This window comes from Elephas maximus, chromosome 8 (assembly GCF_024166365.1).
Source record: "Elephas maximus indicus isolate mEleMax1 chromosome 8, mEleMax1 primary haplotype, whole genome shotgun sequence".
NCBI classification, from domain to species: Eukaryota; Metazoa; Chordata; class Mammalia; order Proboscidea; family Elephantidae; genus Elephas; species Elephas maximus.
In genome coordinates this window covers 128,944,439-128,958,395 of record NC_064826.1, presented here as the reverse complement: position 1 = coordinate 128,958,395, position 13,957 = coordinate 128,944,439, and the positions used below count along the sequence as shown (strand labels likewise).

The 13,957-nt window shown below is 39.0% G+C and overlaps 1 protein-coding gene across 4 annotated transcripts in view; it reads left to right on the top strand.

Moving 5' to 3' along the window:
- The window catches only part of NRG3 (neuregulin 3), a 1,476,607-nt gene that overhangs the window by 888,655 nt on the left and 573,995 nt on the right, over positions 1–13,957 (top strand). The gene's annotated exons all lie outside the window — the stretch shown is intronic.

Below are 13,957 nucleotides of genomic sequence, written 5' to 3'. Positions count from 1 at the left end.
TGCATGCAGTGTAGTTGACACCCATTAGCTTCGTTTCCCCTCTGAGTGTGTGTGTATATATATATATATATATTTCTTTTTTATGGATAGTGACATACAGCACTTGGACCCTCTCAGTATCAGATGATTGGAGACCTTGGAGTACATGCCTGCTCTGAGTCCCAGGACACTAGGGAAATCCTTGAGCTGACTCCCTTTAGGTGATTTGGGTTGGGTTGAGAATACCAGAAAGATGTTTACCTGGGTTTTATTGACTATGTTGGATGGAGCATCACGGGCTCCTGATTCAGGACCAGAATTCCAGCATGAGAAAACATGGAAATCTGTTGTGATACTGAAGATGCTCCAGACCCAGACCCAAGGCAAAGTGGTCCAAACAAACAAACAAACAACAAATAACAAACAAAAACCCAGGCATCTACTGAAAGGTAATATGAGGTAGGATTTAAGTGCATGAGTTCTGGAGAAAGACCTGGGTTGAAATCCCTCCTGGTTTGCTCCTTTTTACCGATATAGTACATTGTAGTGGCTTGGTTTTCTCATTCACAAATGGGGTTCATTAGTGTTGCTGTTGAGAACTAAATATGATAATGTATGTAAAACTACTTTTTATAGTGCCTGGCACTTAATAAATACTTCATAAATGTTAACTATTCTTATTTTCATGTCTTAGTTTATGATCCCAGGAAAAGAAGGCAACTGTTTTTCCTTTTGGCTTTTTGTTTTTGTTTTACACTTTGTTTGTTACGCACACAATTGTGTTGTTGTTAGGTGCCTTTGAGCCGATTCCGACTCATAGCAACCCTATATACAACAGAAAGAAATGCTTCCCAGTCCAGTTTCATCCTCACAATCATTGCTATGATTGAGCCCATTGTTGCAGCCACTGTGTCAGTCCATTTCATTGAGGGTCTTCCTCTTTTTCACTGACCCTCTACTTTACCAAGCATGGTGTCCTTCTCCAGGGACTTGTCCCTCCTGATAACATGTCCAAAGCGACACAAAGTCTCACCATCCTTACTTCTAAGGTACATTCTGGCTGTACTTCTTCCAACACAGATCTGTTTGTTTTCTGGTAGCCTCTGATATATTCAGTATTCTTAACAAATACCATAATTCAAATACATCCATTCTTCTTTAGTCTTCATTATTCATTATTCATCTTTCCTATGCATAGGAGGCAATTGAAAACATCATGGCTTGGGTCAGACACACCTTAGTCCTCAAAGTGACATCTTTGCTTTTTTAACAGTGTAAAGAGGCCTTTTGCAGCAGATTTTCCCAATGCAATATGTTGTTTGATTTCTTGATTGCCGTTTCCATGGGCATTGACTGTGGATCCAAGTGAAATGAAATCCTTGACAATTTCAATATTTTCTCCATTTATCATGATTGACACTCAATCATTTCAGGAGGTAGCATATGATCAAGACCGGTGGTACTGAAGGAAGATATCCAAGCTACGATGAAGGCATTGGCCAAAAACAAGGCTCCAGAAATTGGTGGAATACCAATTGAGATCTTTCAACAAAGGGGTGCAACACTGGAAGCACCCATTTCCAACAAATTTGGAAGACTGTTACCTGGCCAACCAAATGGAAGAGTTCCATATATGTGCCCATTCCAAAGAAAGGTGATCCAACAGAATGCAGAAGTTATCAATTATCAAAGAATATCATGAATGTCACATGCAATTAGAATTTTGCTGAAAATAATTCAAAAATGGTTGCAGAAGTACATTGACAGCGAACTGTCAGAAATTCAAGCTGGGTTCAGAAGAGGACTTGAATGAGGGATGTCATGGCTGATATAAGATGAATCTTGGCTGAAAACAAAGAATATTGGAAAGATGTTTACCCGTGTTTTATTAACTATGCAAAACTATTCCACTATGTGGATCATAATGAATTATGGATAACACTGCAAAGAATGGGAATTCTGAACATTTAGTTGTGCTCGTGAGGAACCTATACATAGACCAAGAGGCAGTTGTTTGAACAGAACAAGGGGATACTGCACGGTTTAAAATCAGAAAATGTGTGCTTTTATTGTATACTTTCAACATACTTATTCAATCTGTATGCTGAGCAAATAATCCAAGAAGCTGGAATATATGAGAAAGAATGCAGCATCAGGATTGGTGGAAGACTAATTAACAAACTGCAATATGCAGAAGTCACAACCTTGTTTGCTGAAAGTGAAGAGGACTTAATGCACTTACTGGTGACGAGATATCTAAGACCACAGCGTTCAGTCTAGATTATACACATAAAGCATGCAATAGACATTAGTTATTACTTACATGTTTTTAAGTTTATTTTTTTTTAATTTTGTTTTGCAAAATGTGTATGTAATATTCTCAATATGGTACATGCTCATAAAGGAAGAAAGAGGTCCCTTTATCTTGGACTCCTTGGGAACTCTATGGGGCAGTTCTACTCTGTCCTATAGGGTCGCTATGAGTCGGAATTGACTCAACGGCACTGGTTTTTGTTTTTTTTTTTTTTAATATCGGACCACAGAATAGTATAATCATGATATCTCAGGTACAGGAACAATTAAGAAGTAAAGGCTTATCCTCAACACTTTAAAAAGTTCTGTGGAAAAAAAAAAAGTGTATCAATTATAGAGTTAGAAACTAATATTTTAGGGAAGTCCTAAAAAATACAGTTTGATTTATAAAGTTATAAATTTCCCATGGAGGTAGAAAAGGAGAAAAAACTTGTAAAGACTTATGGTACTATCCCAAAATACTCTGATAAATTTAGGTTTTAAAAGCACAGACAATGTAGGGAATAGTCACATGAATGTTGTAGTTTTTTGTCTTTATTACGGTGTGGTACTTTGATTGCACCAGAGAACTAGTACTGATGCATTAACTTACCTGATGGTAGATATTAAATCAATAAAATAAAGAATTTTCTGAAGGAAAAAAAAAGATCCATCTGAAAACATAATAGACTTTGTGGGAGATTGTATAGGTCGATACAAGATAATCACTCTTGATGGTGTTGTGCTCTGCTCTTCTAACAAATAAATCCCAGCATTTTAGTGGCCTAGTATCAGGGTGTTTATATCTTGCTCACACAGAGTTGCTAGAGGTCTGGAAACTCTTCAGGGCAACCATCCTCCACGCAGGCCTGTTGTCATCTCTGGCTCCTCCATCTTAACACTGGGCCTCCAAGGCCTCTTTGGGAGATGAAGGAGGCACACCAGTTCCTGTATCTCAGGCTGAAATGATCCAACACTTCCTTTCACATTCCTCTTTCCCAGTATTTATTCTTATGGTCCCAACCTACCTATAGGGAAGCCTGGGAAATACTGTCTTTTCCTGTGACATAGGGAACACATAACCCTCTCTAGGCCATTCATGAGTCAATGAAATGCTTTAACTAATAACACACCTAAATTGGATATGCACAATTCCAGTAATTCATAATTTTGGTTTATGAAATTTACCTAAAAATTACTTAACCAATGCCTGCAATAACCGATTGCCATGGAGTCATTCCAACTCTTGGTGATCCCATGTGTCTCAGAGTGGAAGGTACATAAAGAACACTTAGGGTTTTCAACGGCTGATTTTTCAGAAGTAGCTTATCAGGCCTTTCTTCCAAGGTGCCTCTATGTGGACTCAAACCTCCATCTTTTCAATTAGCAGCACACGGGGACTTCAATGCCTGCGATAAAAGTGTTGAAATGGGAGAAATATGCACTAAACACAATTAAACTTTAGTGTGTGCATGGGGATAAAGAACGTGTTAGGTCTTGTAGACATTCATCCCCAGATATGTACGAGCAGCAAGAGACCTCTCTTATAAATCTTCTCTGTTTAGACAGGTAGTTACGTTTGACATTTGTTTTGCTTGCTAGAAGCCAGCTCTAACAGTTCAGCTAGGGAGATACTATGTTGAAACAAATACATGCAGATCCGTCTTCCATACATGATATCCCTACCTCTGTAAATGATTCCATGCTTCTTCTTGCCATCTCTGAAAGCTTAATCCCCCTGCTCTTTCATTGTCTCATTCTAAATCCTGTTGATATTCCTTCCAAATGTCTCTTCAAATGTAGTGGTTTTTCACCATTCCAAATATTTTCTTCTTAATAAAAGTCCTCATATTTTACCTTAGAGCTAATTAATAAACTCACACTTAATCTTCCCTTCCTCTAGCAGCTTTTCTTATGCAGCTGCCAAAATAATCCACATACACCTGGGGAAGTAGGCTATTGTAGTTAAGTATACCAGTCCTGGAGTCAGACACAATGCAAACTTAGGAAATTCTCGTAACTTTTAAACCTAATTTTATCATCTGTGGAATAGGATAAGAATGAATTTTAGGCTTAAAGGCAGGGTTATAATAGAAATATTTTACAACTGGCAAATCATGACACAAATGAACTGGAACATCCATAGCTGGTCCCTAGCTAATACCTTGAATTGTTTGGTCATGGGAGAGTCTGGGAGTATCCCTGTGAAAGAACTGAAGGGGCAAGGACATGGAAGAGGGTGCATTTAATTGGGTTTGGTTATTTATCAACAGTACAGAATCACTTCAATATTTTAATATTAATATGGGATTTCATTTTACTTGGATCCACAATCAAAGCCCAGGAAGCCGCAGTCAAGAAATCAAACAATGTATTGCCTTGGGCCAATCTGCTGCAAAAAAATCTCTGTAAAGTGTTAAAAAGCAAAGATGTCACTTTGAGAACTAAGGTGTGTTTGACTCAAGCCATGATATTTTCAATCATCTCAGGTGCATGTGAATGCTGAACAATTAGTAAGGATGACCAGTGATGAATGGACTCATTTGAATTATGGTGTTCATGAAGAAAATTGAATATACCCTGGACTGCCGGCAGAACAAACAAATCTGTTTCAGAAGTACAGCCAGAATGCTCCTTAGAAGCAAAGGTGGCAAGACTTCGTCTGACATACTTTGGACATGTTATCAGAAGGGACCAGTCCCTGGAGGAGGACATTATGCTTGGCAAAGTAAAGATTCAGCAAAAAAGAAGAAGACCATCAATGAGATGGATTGACACAGTGGCTGCAATAATGTGCTCAAACATAGCAACTATTGTGAGGATGATGTAGGACTGGGCAGTGTTTCGTTCTGTTGTACATAGGGTTGCTGTGAGTCAGAACAGACTTGACAGCACCTAACAACAACAACACTATGGGCTACTGACCATCAGTGTTCATTTTAGTTAGCTCATTGAAAGAACTGAACACAGTATACAATCAGCTGAGGTTAGGTGATGCTGCAACAACAAATAAACCCAAATCTCTGGGTGTTAACAACATAAGAGTTTATTTCACGTGCATAAAGTCTGCTGCGGGTCCAGTTGACTTTCCATGCTCAGACTGATGAGCTTGGCTGGGGACGAGAGCCCGGGGATTTGTCCACTGGTTTTAAATGCTTCTCCCTGGAGGTGGCACATATCACTTCTGCTCGTATTCCATTGGCCAGAGAAAGTGACAATGCCATGTTCATCTTCAAGCCAGTGGAAAAGTACAATATTTCTGAGTGTTCAGAAGGAGAGAAAAATTGGAAATGTTGGTGAGGCAGGATAATGTCCATATGTACAGTGTCTAACACGTTGTTAAGTGCTATTATTCTTAAAGCCTGCTCTGGTCATTCCATTCCTCTGTTAGAATTTTCTTAGAGGATATGCTTTGCCTTCCTTATAATATCCAAACTCCATATTGGCGTTTATGCCCTCCATGATGTATTTCCTAATTACTCTCCCAGTTATATCTTCTATTAATCCTTTTCACTTTACCTCTCATCTAGCCAAGCTGAATTATTTGCCGTCCCCATCAGTCCATTGTTTATCTTTACATCTTTGTCTCTGATGTTACTTCAACTTAAATGTCTTTACTTAACAATCGCATGTCTTAAACTTCTTCATACTTCTACTCACCGAGTCCAGATGTCCTTAATTTCTATCCTCATTCTGAACTTCCATAGCACTATCCCTTTGACTTTTTGAACATAAATTAGGTCTAACATTACATTACAGGTATTTCTGAATATGACTATGTCCCATTCTAGCTTGAAAACTCTTTGACGGCAGGGCACTTCTTATGAGTGTCTTACTCATAGCAGTTTAAGAAACAGTGTTGAATCAATGGAGGATGCAGCACCCTATAGCAAAATAAGCATTGGACTAGGGGTATGAAAATCTAGATCTAGTGGTAGGCAAGTTACTAATTAGCAAAATTACCGTACGCTGCTTAAGCAATCAGAATTTCAGTTTCCTTATCTCTAAAATATAACTGTCTTGTCCATTCTGTCTTAAAATATGGCTTGGAGAAGCAAGTCAGATGTGAAAACACTTTGTATAAATGGTTCTCATTATAACATGCCAAAGCAGAACTTTGATTTTAAGTCTTCATCTGACTGATTGTTCAGTAATATTTGTTTACCACTCTTTTTCTCACAAAACATATATTTTTATCTTTTAGATTTCATGACATTTTATATCCTGGTTTTCTGCTTACCTCTCATTACATTTTTGAATTCCTCAAGGCCTAGATTTATCCATCCTATTCCCTCCTTTTTTTTCTTTATAGTCTACCCTCTTGTTAGATGAATTCATTAATTCTCATGGCTAAATTTCCAACTATATATAGATAACCCACAAATACCTTTCTTCTGTCCAGATCTCTCATATGAGCAATAGATCTTTAAATCTAAGTGCTTACTTGATATTTTCTGGATATTTCAACAGTATCTCAAACACAACATTGCCAAATCCATATTCTTTTCTCACACTTGCCCTCATAAACCTTGTTCCATTCTTGTGTTTACTTTTTCACCAAATGGTACCACCATTCAGTTTTAAGGGCCAAAAGCTGAGTCACCTTCTTCCTCATCTACAATATCAACAAGTACTGACATGCTACATACTTTCTATGTCTTCTTTTCTATGTTAATCTCTCTCTACTGTAAACCCCACCATGTCTCAGAGGTTCTGTGGAAACGCTTTACCAACTGGCTTCCCATATCTAGTACTGTCCCTCGTCAGTCTATTCCCCATGCTGCATTCTGTAGAGTTTCTGTTGCACCGCTCTTTGAACTGTCGAAAAAACCTGAGCATAACGAATAAGCCTTCATCCGGACGTGGTTAGGTAGATCACACAAACTTAACCAAGCGGACAAAATGTAGGTGATCAATGAACGAGACGGGGACGTGCACGCTCACATGCAGAAATCACTAAAAAACACAAATGCATGAAACGCCCATGGTAAATAACAGGTGATACCTTTGCATAAATAATTAAAATTAATATGCATATTTATGCAAAAATACATGTGAAGGAATTTTTATCAACATACATATTTAAAAATCTATTGATAGCCAGCACCTTTGGTGAGAAGGACAGAGGGTGGAAAATAAGGGAGGTGACCATTATACTTGTCATTTTGTGCCATGTTTCAATGTTTTTGCCAAATATATGCATTACTGTCATGTGTTTTCTAAAAGTTAAACTGATATTAAATTAACACCTATCCTTTTTGAAAAAAAAACAAAAACATTGTAAAACTAAGAATTTTTAAAATTCATCCTTCTTTTATAGTACAAGCCGTATTCTTATCTGTATTTAATATTGTACAAATTCTCCACTTTTTTTTTTTAAACTGTTGCCCTCACCGTTTTTCACCTTTTCATGTGCTCTCGCAGAGCAAATCCAGTCTTACTGAGCTGCTCATTCTGCTGTGAGGAAGCCCCTGGTATTTAGGATTGTGCACCGAGTACTGAAGACAGCCATTTCCATGAAAGGATTGTGTTATTCTTCAAGGTTGACAGCTGGTTTTGGAGGTATTTAATAAAGTGATCGCCATTATAGAACTTAAAGAGGAACAATAGCATTGCTAGTATTCCCTTGGGGTTTCACATGCTATACCTCCTCTGAATTCATCATCATTTATTTCTTCCATTCCCTCTCACCTTCAAAGTATAGTATTTGAAAATCTTGATCATTGTTTTAAGGATAAGCAACCAAATGATAAACAGCCAGAAATAAACATTTTAAACACTAAAAGATATTTCCTGCTCTTTGAAATTAAAGCACATATTTAAAGGAAAAGGTGTTTGGTTTTTCCACATTTCACTAGGCTTCTAATTTTCTTTCTTTTTGTTCTCACTCCTCTTTCCATTTTATTTTTCTGGAAATACTGATAAAAGTCTTGTAAAAAATGTAAATACCTGATCATAAGAGTTGGTTAAGAAATGCCTCAGCTTAAACCAGCACTTTAGAAGGAGCACTAGCTGCTTAACAAGTCAAGGGTGTGAGGAGCTATGAATAAAGAGAGAACATTTGCCATGAATTATTCAGCTAACCATGGGATGCTGTTATCTCCACTCCATTGGCTTTTAATTGCACATATAAGAATTCTGCTTGTCTGGCATTCAATTTGATGCCAAGGGACAGCTTGCCCAAGCAGGGTGGAAGACAGGAAGTGAGGATCTCATCAGACAGGCAGCTGCCATTCACTAATATATTAAGGAAGATGACTCAGGACTGTGGCTAGGATGATGGAAGACATGGTCCAGACAATGGCAACGGAAAGCCACGTGCGAATATGCAACACGAGATTGTATTTGTCTTTTGATCTTGGTGCACATTGTTGAATCCTGAGTGAAAAGATGCTGTTGTGTTTGTGCTGCCTGAATCTACTACACCCCTTTGTTAGGGACCCAAGGTTAGTCCCTGGGACAAAAATGATCCATTGCCCTTTAAGCCTGCCTTGCAGAGGATTCCATAGCCTTTCATTCTACTGGAATCTTGACTCAATCATGAGAAGCCGATGGTTTTAATTTTTGAAAATCTGCTTAAGATAGGTTTATTAACCGAGCTAAGTACTTTCCCTGAAACTGTTTCCTTATCCTAACTTCCCAAATGAGATGTGTTTTGACACCTGTGCTGCTAATTTTCCACAACAATATACTTGTAAAATATTATTTTAAAATGTTTGAGAAGATGCAAGGTATGAGACCCCTTTTCAGTGGATAATTTGATCTTTTGATCCTGGTTTTGAGAGTAGGACCATGCCTCAGACCAATGAGGGGGACGACCAGACTTGGGGGCCTGATGCTGACTAAGCCTCGGGAGGTCTGAGTGAGGCCAATAAAAACCTGGGAAGGCTGAGGCTCACTGAAGCTTCCTGGATTGGGAAGCGGGAACATTTGGCTCTAGGAAGATGGGGGAGCATGTGTCCTGAGTACACAGAAGCTCTGTGCTGAAGGCCTCCCCCGCCCCCCGACCAATCTGTGTCCCAGGGTAAAGATTTCAGCCCAGGGGATACAAAATTGGAAATTCCTCAGTAAAGAATGGCACCTATAACAGTGGAAACCTTGGCCCAGGAGAGTACAGAGCTGGGAGAGTCAGCAGCAGAGGCCAGGAGAAGGCAGAAACCAGTGCCTGCTGAGTAGAGAAGTGGGAACAGAGTGGTCTAGTGGTCTGGGAAGTGTGGGCCAAGAATTGTCATGTGCTTAAGGCAAGAACAGCTCCTGAGGCAGCTTAGACCACTGCTGAGCAGGGCAGCAGCAGGAACCCCACCCAAAGGGGCAAAGGGGCAAAGGGGCAAGGGTGCTTGTCAAAAGCACAATGAGGCCTGTAGGAAGTGCAAGGGAGTCTGTCCGGAGTGGAAAGGGACCTGTCCAGAGCCCAAAGGAGTCTGTGCTCAGAGGCTTAGAAGACTAGGTAGGGGATCTGTTGAAAGAGAAGCAAGCAGTCACTCCACACCTGATCTGAGCCAGTGAAATGAACCCAGTGCCCAAACGAGTGCCAGCTGCTGATGCCTAAAACGTGCCTACCCGATGGAAAAAAAAAAAAAAAAGCTTTGTAGCAGTAAAATGGATTTCTCACCATGGAACTGGTATTTAAGAGTAAGCATTGATTTCTCTTGGTTGTTTGTTATCTACTTTCCATGTACTAACATGCAAGAAGAGTCTTCTCTGTTCTGGCTCTGATTCTACAGAAGTGATATTTATGGAAGGATTGCTTTTAGTGAAGGGCCTATACATACACCACAATAATAAATGTGTATTGTTTAAACTACCTGTGAATGTACTGCAGAAGGTTTACTTTGTAATCTCTTTTCCATTTACTCCTCTCCCCATAATTCATGATGATTATTTTGTCTCGTTTCATAGATTCATTCCCAATTCAATTGCATATACAACAAACACTTTTGTCCCTTACCTTTGCCATGCACTCTGTAGGGCACAGGAGATGTAGAGATGACATGAGCCCATGGACAAATGCCCCTACTTTATGGAGCTTGAAGACTAGAGGGAAGACAGACACACAACACAAACTAGAGGTTCCTGCTACATGGGGAGCTCGTACCAGATACAATGAAAGACCTAGTAATGGTTGGAATGCTCAAGTCTTCCTGAGAGAAGGGGCTGAAGCAAGTGAAAGAGGAGTCAAAGAAAGCTTCACTGAGAAGGCAGTGCTAAAGCTGATACCTGATGGGCCCTCACACATTTGTAAAGTTAACAAGAGAAGGAGGACGGGATTCCCAATCAGGTTGCAAAACAAGGGCAAAGATCCATAGTTATAGGAGGCTTGGAGAATTTGAGAGAATAGCAAGTAGTAAGTTGCTTTTCTGGATAGGGTATATAGGAGAAAATGGTGGACAATAAGAGGACACTTATGAAGGAGGGACAGTTTATGAAGTGCTATACCCTTGAATGTCATCCTGAAAGCAGTGGAGAGCTGAAAATTTTTAGGTAGGGGCATGATGTGATCAGATTCCTAATGTAGAAAAAACTCTTCTGATGACATCGTTCCTTTGAGTCAGTTTCTTCATGGGTCTACAGCACATAAGTTACATATTAGCATTCTGGGACCAAAATCAAAGGGGAAATGGAAGTTCATTGAAAGAGCAGAGGATTTGAAGTCAAAAGAATTGGGCCCTCTTACATGCTCTCTCATTTTTGAAGTACATGATTTTGGACAAAGCACTTCCTTTCCTATGAGATGTTAAGTGTCCTGTATGCCAAGAGCGTAAAACTGTTCCTCGTGGCTGATGCTCAGTAATTATTTGTGGAATAAATAAATGCATTCCTGGACCTCCATGTTCTCTTTACTAATGTTAGGAGTACAGACAATTGGCCGTTGGGCTTATCTTTCATCACGCTGGTATGTCCACATGATTCTAAGTGTAAACGATAGCCTAAGCAGCAGGGAAATTTTATGATTATTTTTTCCTGGAACCAATATTTGTCAGTCTTGGGAAAGTACAAGAAAAGGGTAAGATAGGAATCAGCTTTCAGATGCTTACTTCACTGATGTTTCATTTTCTTTATTTTGATGGCCTCTTCTCCATTGAAAACCCTGGTAGCATAGTGGTTAAGAGCTAGGACTGTTAACCAAAAGGTCGGCAGTTCAAACTCACCAGGCTGTCCTTGGAAACCATATAGGAGAGTTCTACCCTGTCCTATAGGGTCGCTATGAGTCAGAATTGACTCGATGGCAACAGGGTTTTTTTTTTTTTTTTTTTTTTTGGTTCTTCTCCATTGGCTTCTCCTTTCCAGATCCTTTTCTCTTCCTTCATTTTAAATGTCTTAGTTTCAGGGATTCAGTCCTAAGGCCTCTTATTTATTTATTTTTATTCCCTTTTCTCACACAGATACATAACTAAAACATTCATATTTCCAGTTCAGATATTTGTCCTGACTTCTAAACTGAAGATTCAACTGCTTACTGGGAATCTCTGCTTGCATTTTTGCCCAGGCACCTTTCTTTCCTTTCTGTTCCACAGAACTTTTCCTTCCTGTGTCTCTCAAAATAATTCCTGTTCCCCTGCCCTTTGAATATGTAACAATCTGTTCAATTGGTTTGAGTTTTTCCAAAAGGCAAACAGAACCATTAGCTTAAGAAGCTCTTAGTTTATGCCTAGTGAAATTCTCAAAGGAAAGGAATGTGAAAATAGGCTGTCGCCCTGAAATGTGTGAGAGGTCATAGTGGGGGAAATACAGAAAAAAAGAAAATCTTTTAAATTAATCTCAAAAATGACATAGTCATATTTTTTGGATATTATTTTAAAGAACTCAATGGAGCAAATGACTGTCTTTTGTATTCAGTCCACCACCTTAAATCTGAAGCCCTCATTTCTTCATTGTGACTCACGAAAATTCTGAGACTTTGCCAGAATGGTAAATTTCCTAATACTTTTAAATTGTAAACTTTGCAACACCAGTACCAAGCACAATGTCTGGAGCATTACAGACTTGTTAATTAATAAGCAAACAAATGTTTCTCAGCAGATACATTTGCTTTATTATTTGTGCAGAAGGCTGAAGCCATTGGACATATACTCATAATCCCCTTCCTTGTAATGATACCTGTATCTTCAATTAATTCTGGCCTTCTTACTCAAAGGAATAAGACCAAAAAATAACCAAACCCAGTGCCTTCGAGTCAATTCTGACTCATAGCGACCCTATAGGGCAGAGTAGAGCTGCCCCATACAGTTTCCAAGGAGCACCTGGCGGATTTGAACTGCCAACACTTTGGTTAGCAGCCGTAGCACTTAACCACTACGCCACGAGGGTCTCCTCAAAGGAATAAGAGTCCCTTATATTTCCTGACTCTATGTTTTTACTTAAAGGTTTTCCAACTGTTTATTATTTTATTCTCCCAATTTCAATTTTGTCAGTTGCTTTTCTTCAAAGTATGAATAAATGCTACATTCTTTGCAAAAATCTGTCCATGAATCACTTATCTTAGTTATCTAGTGCTGCTATAACAGAAATATCACAAGTGAGTGGCTTTAACAAACAGAAATTTATTTTTTCACAATTTAGGAGGCTAGAAGACTGAAATCAGGGTGCTGGCTGTAGGGGAAGTCTTTCTTTCTGTGTTGGCTCTAGGGGAAGGTTCTTGTCTCTTCACCTTCTGTTTCTTGGTTCCTTGGAGATCTCCATGTGACTTGGCATCTCTCTCCCCCCATATCTGCTCCCTTAATCTCCTCCTTTTATATCTTTTTAGAGATTGACTCAAGACAAGCCCTACACTAATCCTTTTCATTATCATAACAAGGACAAACCATTTCCAAATGCAATCATAACCATAGACATAGGTTAGCATTTACAACACATATTTTTTGGGGACACAATTCAATCTATAACATTCCACCCTTTGGCTCCCCCTAAAATTCATGTCCTTCTCACATGCAAAACACATTCGCTCCATCACATCAACCCAAAAGTCTTAAATCTACTATCAGACCAAAATTTCACCTTCTGAAGCATCTAAATCAAATAAACTTGAGACCTTAGGAGTATTCCATCTGAACCCAAAATTCCTCTTCATCTGTGAACCTGTGAAATCTAGAATACAAGTTATCTGTTTCCAAAGTACAATGGTGGAACAGGTACAAGGTAGACATTCCCACTACAAATGGGAGAAATTAGAGGGAAAGAAGGGATAATGGGTACCAAGCAAGCCCAAAACCCAGTAGAACAATGTACAACCTCTAGTTTGAAATGCAAAACATGATTCTTTTCATACCAAGATCACCTGTCTTTTTTGCCCCCCTCTGGCTGTACTTTAATAACATACCTTCTTTCAGAATTGTATGACTTTTATTCTAAATCTATATCTGCTTACTTGGGAGCAGACACCATGTAGCGATCTTTCTAACCTGGGATGTAGCACAGGGGATAATAGGAAAAACAAACAAACAAAAACAAAACAAACCCATTGCCATTGAGTTGATTCTAACTCATAGAGACTCTGTAGAACCACTCCATAGAGTTTCCAAGGAACACCTGGTAGATTTGACCTACAGATCTTCTGGTTAGCAGCCATAGCATTCCATAGTTCTTAACCACTGCACCACCAGGGCCCTGGGCCTAATAGAAGTCCTCAATATTTGTTTAAGTTGAATTGAGTTGAATAAATTGAATTTCTATTCTAAAAGTTTTATAC